Here is a 10,492-nt window from a genome sequence, read left to right on the forward strand (position 1 = left end):
CAGACCGGGGGGCCCTGAGAGCGCGGGGCGGGGCTGTGCCGTGTGCAGAGCCCGCCCCTGGCTGGGATTGGGCGACGGTGCCGTCAGTCGTGGTTGTGGCGCGCTGATTGGTGGGAGCGGGGCGGAGCAGGGTCCCGGTGGCGGGCTGAGGGCGGCCGTGGCTGGGCAGCGGCGCCATTGGCGGAGCGTGTGGGCGGGCCCGTGAGCGGCGGCAGCGGCCGGAGCGCGGTGAGGCGGCGGCGGAGCTCGGAGGCGGCCGCAGCGCAGGTGGGAGCCGCGCTGGGTTGTGCGGGGGCTCGGGGCTGGCTGCGGGCCTCGGGGGCGGCAGGGGTCTCGGGCGGGTTCGTTGTGCCGTGTCCGGCCCGTGTTGCCGCTGGCGTGAGGGCGCTGCGGGAGCGGCTGCCCGCGGTCTCCTTGCGGCCGCTGCCTCGGCAGGAGCCGCTGCCGGAGCAGCGCTGGCTCGGCCCGGTTACTGTGGCTGGGACTGAGGGGGCTGCCCCGTGCCCGGGGCTGTGCGGGGAAATTCCCGTGGCCGGAGGTTTCTGTGCCCAGAGGAGACAGAGGAGTCCTGTAAAAGTGACTTATATTACTGAGCAGAGGGAGAGGCCGTGGGCAATTTCCTTCAGGTGTCTCTTAAATGCAGGCTCCTTTATATTCCCCATCCTCATCTCCCTCTCCCTTTGCCCACTGGCTGAGGTACTTGGATTGTTCAGACTTCCTGATCCGCGAACTGCATGTCTCCCTGAAGATGCAAACCCTCCCCCCCATATAACATCCGATATTCGTGGCTCTGTTAAGTCTTTTTTCTTCTCGAGGCTCGGGAATTCAGCGGGACTTAGTTTGAGCAGCAGTCTGTGTTAATTAGTAACATTTTCTGAGACTGATGGTTTCTCCCGTTACTACAAGTCACTGGCCCTATCTCCAAGCCGATTCTCACATTGACTTGTTTTTTGTAACTGGGTCCTCTTTCGTTTAGGGATTATTTTCAATTACCTCATTCCCTGTCATTTCGTAGGCATTTCTGGATCAGGAGGCCTGGCTGCCACCTGCATACCTGTGAGAAATGACCATTCACTTTAAAACTTTAAAGTTTTATTAAACTAAAACAAACACAAGAAAGGACTGAATAAGGTAAAAGGGGGAGTGCTGCCAGCATGGCTATCTGCCAGATGCTCATCCACTAAATGGCTGCTCCACCTTTTCTACGCTGGTGTCTCATCAGTCAACCGTGGCACCTCCCAAGTGCCAGTCAGCTCTTCCTTGCCGTCATTGATGGAGAACTTCATGCAGCTCGATTGGAGGTGCGGTGTTCCCCATTTCTGCCTGCCCCATGCAAGGGGCACATGTGCCGCCCTCCCTCCACATCACCCCGACAAATCTGACAACCGCGGCTCTCCAGCAGCAACAGTACAGGAGGGGATGGGGGACAGCGAGGAGAACAGAGGTTGTCCAAATTACAAACAAAAATAAGGTAACCATACATCAGCAAAGCTTCTCTTAACATACACAAAATATTCATCCCTTAATTCCAAGAGGCAATCATCATATTACCCATCTATAACAATCCCCTTGCTCACCTTCTGAGTGAGCTTCACTCTCAAGGTGTGGCGCATGGTAAAAAGATGAGAGTTGCTGTAGCACATCAGAGGAGAAACAGCATTTGTTTAACCCATGGTCTGCCAGAGAGCCACGAAACCGTGTCCCATTCCCATTCTTTCCACGTTTGGATTAGTGCATGAGCTGTTTTCTTATTTCCTTTGTTTTCTGTTTCACCACTTTTCCTTTCTCATCTGCTTGCCAACAGCAGTTTGTGTCATTTAATTTTCCACAAACTCCTCCTTTTTCTGCTAACAGATGATCTGACCCCATCCCATGGTTAAGTGTTGTGTTCCTCATTTCAGTGGGTTTGTCAGCAGGAAGGTCAGGAGCTGGAGCTGTCTGGTTGGTTATTGCGAGGACGCTTGTAATCTAATGATGCCATGGAAATGAGAAATGGGTTCTGTGGCTCCTGATATGAATTGGTTCGGGTTCCCAGGGGCTGGTCCATGGTGTTGTAGGATTTGTTCTGCTGGCCGTTCATCTTTTCCCCATTTTTGGGCACTTCCTCATGAGCCAGGGTTGCATCAATTGACCACTTTTCTCTAATTAAATAATCAAATACTTGGATTCCCACCCGATTTCCCTGAATTTTTGGTAGCAAAAATCCCCAGTGCTCTAATACACCCTATATAACACAGACAGTGACAGCACATATTGGAGATGGCAGAGGGATGATTCCCCCCCACTTATTTTAGTGAAGTTTTCCCAACATTCTCCATTTGCTATTTCCCTTTGCAGCTTCACCCGTTTCTGTTGCAGGGTCAGATATCCTCCCCGTGGGCTCTGCCTTGAGCTGTGCAAATTCCATCAGTGCCAGCAGGCAGAGCTTGGGGTGAGGGGCAGAGGGAATCAGCCCAATTCCTGCCCCGGGCAAGAGACCCAGGTGCATTGTCCACACTTTGCCCAGCAGTGTTAAACTGAACCTTGTGTTCCAGTGCAGCAATCTGGTATCTCATGTGTTCCCTCCCCTCCACTGCTTTTATTTTTCTGCTTTTTTTAAACAATATTCTGTTAACTGTTTACAACTAAAGGGTCACCTTTAATGCTCTTCTAGGTTTTAAAAGGCAGCCTAAAGTGAGTATGGAAGAACCCATAACAAAATTTTGCCATCACTAAGGGCTATGCATACACATACACAAAAACCTCCCAACGGAATAAAAATTTCTGTTACTTCCCGTAAGAATAAAAATTGGTTCTCAGAACCCTGGTCCAAACGTAACTGACAATATTAAAGTAAGATTGTTAAGAAAAAAACATTCTGATGTTGTAATCTTAGCACTGAATCTGGAGGAAGAACAAAAACTCTCCAACAATATTTTTAGTGTTATATAATCAAGGCATTACTTGATTCTGGCCAGGATGTGCAACAGAAATAATTTCATCCGCATATAGCCCGGCTGTGTAGAGAAAAATCATTCCATGACATGTGAGTTTTACTAGATTTATCCTAAACTTTCTACAGTCTGACCCAATATAAATCCATTGGTTTAATATTCATTGTTTAGAAGTTGGGTTGTTCTTAGTATTTGATTTCCTATGGGACCCAGATTTCTTCCCCTCTGATGTGAATTGGGTCCACACTCCTGGATTTCCTTCTCAGCCTTTTCCAGCCCAGGTGTCTCCAGCTGTGCCAGGGGTGGTGTCTGGGGTAGCTGTTGGTTGCTGTTTGCTGCTGGACACTGTTGATGTTTTCTTGCTGGTCGTTATCTCTGTGGGTGTCTTTTGGGCTATTCCCAGTCTATTAACATGTTAACCTCATCTCTATTGAATGCTGTCACGTCCCTTAAAAAAATAATTCAAAACTCCTTTCCCCAAAGCAAAGGGAAAAGAAGCACAATTAGAGAAATATATTTTTTTTTAATAAATGAAATTTGAAATTATTCTTTTTTAAAATACCTTCATAATTGATGAAGTGATTGCTGAAGCAGTGAGAATTGCTTTTGCCCCCCTGTTAGGTGCCATGGTGTCAGCAGAAGATATTGAAGCCTTCCTGCTCAGGGCATTTCAGTGCCAGGCTCTCACAAGCACCCACAGCTCCACGGGTTGAGCTGAGCATGGGGCAGTGACCTGCGCTGTGTCTGATTCCCCTTCCTTAATAACAGCCTGTCTTGTAGCTCTTTTCCCTTCTGCTGCCCTTGCAGAGCCATCCACAAACACATTTTCTCCCTCAGGCCAGGCAATGTCCCATCATCAATCTGTCCCCGCCTGGGTGTGGAGCTCTGTCCCTTGAGTGCAGTCCTGGGTTCCTTGCCAGCCCCTCTCCAGGCTGTTCACACAGGAGGCTGGGTTAAACCCTTGCCCTGTCCTCAGTTCTAAATCCTCCTGTGCCATTGAACAAGTTTCATACTGTAATAACCGACCCCTGCTCATCCATTTAGAGGCTCTTTTGTTTGTCAAAGCTTTACCTTGATGCCAGACTTGAACAATAAGAGTTCCTGTTGTCATCAGTTTTCAGCTCTCAGTTCCTGTGGAAGCTGTGGTTGCACAATTCTGCAGATAATGAGGCCACTCTGGCCACTGGGTTAAACATTTTAGCACAAGAATTCCTTTGGCATGGCCCTGTTTAACGTTCACTTACATTTTATTTTCCCTGTCTAGGAGGGCCACGGACGCCTCAGTTAATCTTTATTTTAACACTTGAAAATTCTGCTTTTCTTCTGCAGTCCATCCTTCTGGTTTCTAGACTGGCAAGATAGGAGCATTGCAGGAAGAGATCCCTGGCTCCAAAAGCTCTGCCTTTACAAGGACTCAATACCAGGCTGTGAGCCCTTCCTTCCCTCTCGCGGAATAGGGAATGGTTAAAGTAATTCAATAAGTTTTGCCATATAAATTTGCATTCACACATTTGCCATAAAATTCCTTCCCAGAAATTATAATCACAATTAGGAGCAAGCAAAAATTAATGTTTTTAAACCTGTACACCACATGTACTGAGTGGTTGAAGAAAACATACTTGCTCATTTTTTCCACTAACCCTCTGAATATTCAAAGAATTTCTGTCAATTTTCCCCCCTTACATCTGAGATTCAGAGTGGATTGAGGGCCCCTCTGTCCATCAGGAAATGCCTCCTCTCAATGCAGACCCACCCTGAATGTTCTCAAGGGCTGCAGTGTGGAGGGTCCCTGGTGTGATGGGAGCTGTGACAGCCCTGCCAATCCATGTGCATCAAGGGGTGGACTTGCTGGTGCTGAGGGTGCTGCTGTCTGTGCTTGCAGTGTCCTTGTGCCCTGCAGCTGGAGCCCTGGTTCCTTGCCAGGGGCTGTTTGGGTGGGCTCTCCCCTGCCGAGGAGGGCAATGCCTCTGCCAGGTGCTTGTGGCCGAGCCGTGCCCTGGGTGCTGGGGCCCCCTTGGGCCCTGGGGTTGATCCCTCAGGGGCTGTAGGAACTGTGCCCTGGCCTTTGCCTTCAGCTTGGCCTTTTGCTGCTCCCTTCTTGCATTCACCTGCTGTGCCTTTGTGCCCAAGTGCTGCAGGGCCTTCTTGTGCCCCTCCTGCAGCCCCCCTGAGTGCCTGTGGCTGCTCATCCTCTGAAAGCTGCCAAGTTTTTTTCCAAAATCATTCATTTCTCAAGTGACCCAAACGAAATCCTTAAAAGAAAATCCTGATCCTTCCGTGTACAATCCGCCTTTCCCAGGTGTTCCTTGCTCCTCCTCCCTGTGCTCAGGGTGCCCTCCCCAGCCCGTAGCCCAGAGCCGCTCCCTGTCCTGCCGCAGTGTCCAAAGGCGCCCCCGGCGGGCAGGGCCGGCAGCTCCACGGGGCCGGGCAGCGGCCGGGGCGTCCCGCAGCCTCCTGGGGGCCGGGGGCCGCTGCCGGCCCTGCCCGGGGCTGGTGGGGTCAGGCAGCGCCCGGCGCTGAGCCCCGGCTGCCCCACAGCCCCGGCCCGGCCCCGCAGCTCCCCACAGGCCCCCAGCCCGTGCTCCCGGTGCCGCAGCTCTGCGCCCGGTGCTGCCGCCCACAGAGAAACCCCCTGAAACCCTGACCTCCTTGATTTGCTGTCCTGGAAACCGGGGATAGAAAAGGATCTGTAATTGGTCCTGCATCACCTGGCAAATTTTGAGGATTAGATGGTGCTGAACATTCCAAATCCTCACAATTCATTCTTTTCCTCCTCCTTTGCATCATCCTTTTTCATACCACATAGACTCCTCTTGCTGCTCCTTGCCTTAACCATATTGCTGCACACTCCCCTTCACCCAATCCCTTCCCAGCACACCAACAGCATGCATCCCCTGTTGTCCATATCCCTTCTCCACTTCCCTTATTGCCCCTCTGGGTATCCGTGTCCTTAATTACCTCTGGGGGAATGTGCAATCTACCTCAACATTATCCACTTTTTTATCACGTATGATAATAATGGCTTTGTTAAGTCTTTGTTCTTTTTCTGGAGGGTCAGGAATTGGCAGGACCTTGGCTGAGCAGGAGTCCATGTCAAATAATAACATTTTCTGAGACTGATGGTTTCTCCTGTCACTTCCTTATCTACAAGTCCCTTCCTCTATCTCAAAGGAGATTCACACCATTTTTTTGTAGACACTTTCATCTCATTCTTTTCAATATGATGGGAAAAGGGGGGAGAAGCCATAAAAGGGCATTTAGGACATTAAAACTGCAAGGGACAGGGGAGGGTCAGCCCTAAACTGAGCCAGAGGAGAGCTGGGATTTAGAGGGGATGGTAGACAAAGGATAGGAGAGGTGGATAAGGGCAGGGGGACAGCAGCAAAGGGGTTCCGTGGTGTTCCCTTTGTGTCCCCATCACTCAGTCCCTGGAGCGATTCCCCAGGGCTGTGGGAGGGGATGGATCCGCGCTGGGCGGTTCCCCAAACTCCCTGTCCATCCTTGGGGAGCTCCGTGGGCTGGTTCCCCCCAGCCAGCAGCCGGTGATGCTTTTTCAGCTGTGGGGCAGAGGGGGGTGGGAAAGGGGGATCTGGGTTGGTCAAGGAGGAGGAGGGGAGGGGGAGAGGAGAAGGAGGAGCAGGAAGAGGAGCAGAAGGAGAAGCACAAGTTTCCATCCTGCTGGTGACTGGGTGGGGGAGCTCAGCCCAAATGTATCAGGGAGTCCTCCAGAGGGGAGGGAAACAAACACTTCTAGGGGAAGCGTTTGGAGTTGGCAGATTCCAGAGGTCCCTGGGAGGCCTTGTGTTTCTCTGGGGGGGAGAAGTTTGAGTCTTGCAGGAGCTGAAAGCTGAATCACAGATTCCACTTTGGGGGGATATTTGGCGATCCACGGGATGATCACCAGGTACTGGCGGAAGGAGCACATCAGTCTTGGTGCCCCCCAGGAGAGTGGTGGAGGGGAACTGCAGGACCCCTGCAGTGGTTAGAGTGGAGAGGAGCAATCTCATAGCTGTTGGACCCACAGCATCCTGAAGGGGGGAGGAGAAGATTCTGGAGTTGGGGGACTCCTGGGATCCATGTGTCAGAACCCAGGACATCCTTCTTACTGTCCTGAGCAGCCAAGACCCCTGTCAGGGGGCTCTGAGACCCTGGCACAGAGCCCAAAATGCCGGTGGTTTTGATTATGACCCATGGAGCAAGTTACCAACCTTGTATGAAGATCAGCAGGCCACAACAGTTTGAGTAGAATGACAGTGAAGTTATCACAGGGTGGAAAAGTTGATTTTGGGGTTTTTGGTATGGGGGGTTCAGGAGGCAATATGGAGGGAACTGAGTGTGTCCAGCCTTTCTCCTTCTTCTTCTTGGCCTCCATCTTCTGCTGTGATGTTGGCACTTTTAGATTGGTTTAGAGTAGAAGCTTGCTGTCTAACGTAGGTGATAGGTATTGGAAAGTTATTGTAAACATTGTATACGTAGTTTTTAGTATAAAGACATAATAAAGCCATAATAGTATAAAGACATAACGCTGCTCTGTGGGCAGGCAGAGTGCCTGGAACTGTCCTGCTGAGCTGACCTCGGCAGGCCAGGAGAAAATTTTTTATAAGCAACCTTGAGATTGAGAAATGAAGAGCCCTGACTCCTTCTTCAGGCACCGGGCTGGGAAAAAAGACTTTCGAACTTTTCTCGGGGTCACTCTGACCAGCTAGAGATCCCGACATCCATGGAACCCTCTAATAGGGATTCAGGGGAGAAGGGACCACTGGGACCCTCAAATACCCTGGGTCATCTGTAAGCAAGACCCCAGAATAGAGGAGCCACAGGAACCCGATCAGCCAAGGGAAGGGAAACCCCAAAACCCAGAGTGGAGAAACAAGAGAGGTGAATCTCCTGTGAGGATTTTTTTGGGGGCTGAGCCTTTGTGTTTTGGAGATTTTTATGGACACATAATATCTGGTCACTTTCTGAGAGGAACTTGGGTAGGAGGAACCTCAGCCTAAGGTGTTCACCTATTCTTCCTCCCCCCAGACCAAGATTTGTCCTTCCCAAGCCTTGGGCCAATGGAGGAGAAGGAAGAGCCCCAGAGATGCAGCATGAGGAGGGGCTGCAAACCCAGCCCAGGGAGCTGCAAGAAGGAAAGACCCCCTATGTGCCAGAAAGGTGGTGCGAGGTCCAGCCAGAGCTCAGAGCTGGTGGAGAAGCCCCACAAGTGCTTGGAATGTGGGAAGGGCTTCAGCCGGAGCTCCCACCTGCTCCGGCACCAGATGATCCACACTGGAGAACAGGTGGAAGAACCCTACAAGTGTGGGGAATGTGAGAAGACCTTCAGAGACAGCTCCAACCTGATCCGGCACCTGAGGATCCACACTGGAGAACGGCCCTATGAGTGTTATTTGTGTAAGAAGAGCTTCAGACAGAGCTGCAGCCTGATGGAACACCGGAGGATCCACACTGGGGAAAAGCCCTACGAGTGCTTGGACTGTGGGAAAAGCTTCGGGTGGCACTCCGACCTGATCCGGCACCGGAGGACCCACACTGGCGAGAGGCCCTACGAGTGTTCCGAGTGTGGGAAGAGGTTTCGGAGCAAGTCCCATGTCCTCCTGCATCAGCGCACTCACACAGACGAGAGGCCCTTCCGCTGCCCCGACTGCGGGAAGGGCTTCAACCGCAACTCCCACCTCACCCTGCACCGGCGCACCCACACCGGGGAGAGGCCCTACGAGTGTGGGGAGTGTGGGAAGAGCTTCTCCAGCAGCTCTGGCTTGACTCAGCACCAACGGACGCACCAGTAAGGGAAGCCCTGCGAGTGTTCCAAGTGCAGGAAGAGCTTCGTGAACTGCTTCAACTCCATCCCCTGTGGAGACTCAGGGGCCTGCCAGTGGGGCTGTAACACCTCAGTTCTGGAGGAGCAGAAGAAACAAGCAAGGAGAAACACTCCTCTGAGGTTAGGGTTAGAGGAGCCTCCCTCCCATTGGCCTCTACAGACACATGTAATGTGTTAAATTTCATTGGTTTATCCAGTTGACATTGCCCCTGTTCAGCCCCTTTTTATTATATTTGTATCCCCCTAGAATGTTCTTCTCTCGCCTGATCACATTGGCCCCAGTTTGCTGCAGTGTTCCGTTCCTGTTATCCCATTGGTTCCCCTAGTTTACTGCCCTTCCTCTGCACCACTTTTCCCCATTTCCATTGGTTCTTGGCGTTCAAGTCAGTCCCTTTTTCCATATTTAACCCTGTGTCCCCAACCCTGCTGGGTCTTTGTCCCTGGGCCCTCTTCCTGGCAATAAAAGGTTTTCAGATCTCCAAAGAAAGACCTGTCCCTCCCCTCCTTTGCCAGCTCCTTTAGTAAGCGTGCTCCAGGCCCTGAAAGCACAGGTTGCTCTCTGGGACTCGTTGAAGCGCGCTGCTTCAGCTCCCGTTGGAGGATCCGCAGTGGATGGTCCCCAGTGACCCCCGTTGGGAAGAGCTCTGGTGACCCCTGTTCTGCATGATCTCCATTTTGTGGGGGGAAAGTGTTGGAGAGATTTCTTTCCCTTCTCCTTATCCTGCTGTGATTTGGTTGGTAGTAAATTCACTCCCTGTACCCAGGCTGGGTCTGTTTTGCCTGTGCTGGTGCTCATGACGGGATGTCTCCCGGTCGTTCTCTGCACTCCTGGCCCTTTCCTTGTATTTCCTCTCCCTGTGCCACTGCAGAGGGCAAGGACAGAGCAGTTTTGGTGGCTCCCAGCGTTCTGGCAGGGCCAGCCCAGCTCCGGGGTTCTGAGGGGCTTGTGGGGCTCCCCTGTTCGTGGGACATCCCGGCAGGAGGAGGGTGCCCCCCTTGCTGCAGCCCCAGCCCGCAGGCAGCGCTCAGCCAAGCACAGAATGCCCTCACCTGGGGCCTCATTTATGGGCACACCTGAGCCCCTGGACAATTCAATACCCATCTTGGAGTTCACCTGAGTTCCTGAATATCCATTTTTAGAGCTGCTTTGGGTTTGCACAGCCTGTTTTTTGTAGCGGGGGTGCTCTCTAGGGGTGGGTTCTGAGAGAAGCTATGGAAGCTTCCTCCATGTCCAGCAGAGCCAATCCCTGGTGGTTCCAAAGATGGAGGTGCTGGATGCAGAGATCCCCCCACAGCCCCTGGACATCTGTTGAGGGTTTCTTGCAGAACTGTGGGCGTGTGCACAACCCAGCCTTCACTGAGACTGAGCAGGAGGTCGCAGCGGCCTTAAGGACACGAAAGAGGAAGAGCGTACTCAGGAGTAAACAAGTCCAGGATGGAAGGCAGGGTATGAAGATGGAGCTAAAAGCCACAGCAGAGCGCATGAAGAAAGAAAACTAAACAATTAGCTGACAGCTTGAGGTGCATGCACAGACTGAACCAATCATGTATTCGCTTATGGTGCGTGAACATGGTATAAATGTAACTTATTTGAGCGATAAATCGGCTTCACTTGATCACATTGATCATGCTGTGATGTCCCATTTTTGACCCTCCACAGACATCCACGGGGATGCAGAGATCCTCACACTCCCAGTGCTTCTCACTTCATTCCCTGCCCCTTCCAGTGTCCTCCATC

At 51.9% G+C, this 10,492-nt stretch overlaps 1 pseudogene; it reads left to right on the forward strand.

Annotated features, from left to right (window-relative positions):
* Window positions 1–200: 200 nt before the first annotated feature.
* Window positions 201–9,241, forward strand: LOC134432771 (zinc finger protein 239-like; annotated as a pseudogene).
* The last annotated feature ends 1,251 nt before the right edge of the window (window positions 9,242–10,492 follow it).

The sequence above is a fragment of the Melospiza melodia genome, assembly GCF_035770615.1.
Source record: "Melospiza melodia melodia isolate bMelMel2 chromosome 7 unlocalized genomic scaffold, bMelMel2.pri SUPER_7_unloc_1, whole genome shotgun sequence".
Lineage (NCBI taxonomy): Eukaryota > Metazoa > Chordata > Aves > Passeriformes > Passerellidae > Melospiza > Melospiza melodia.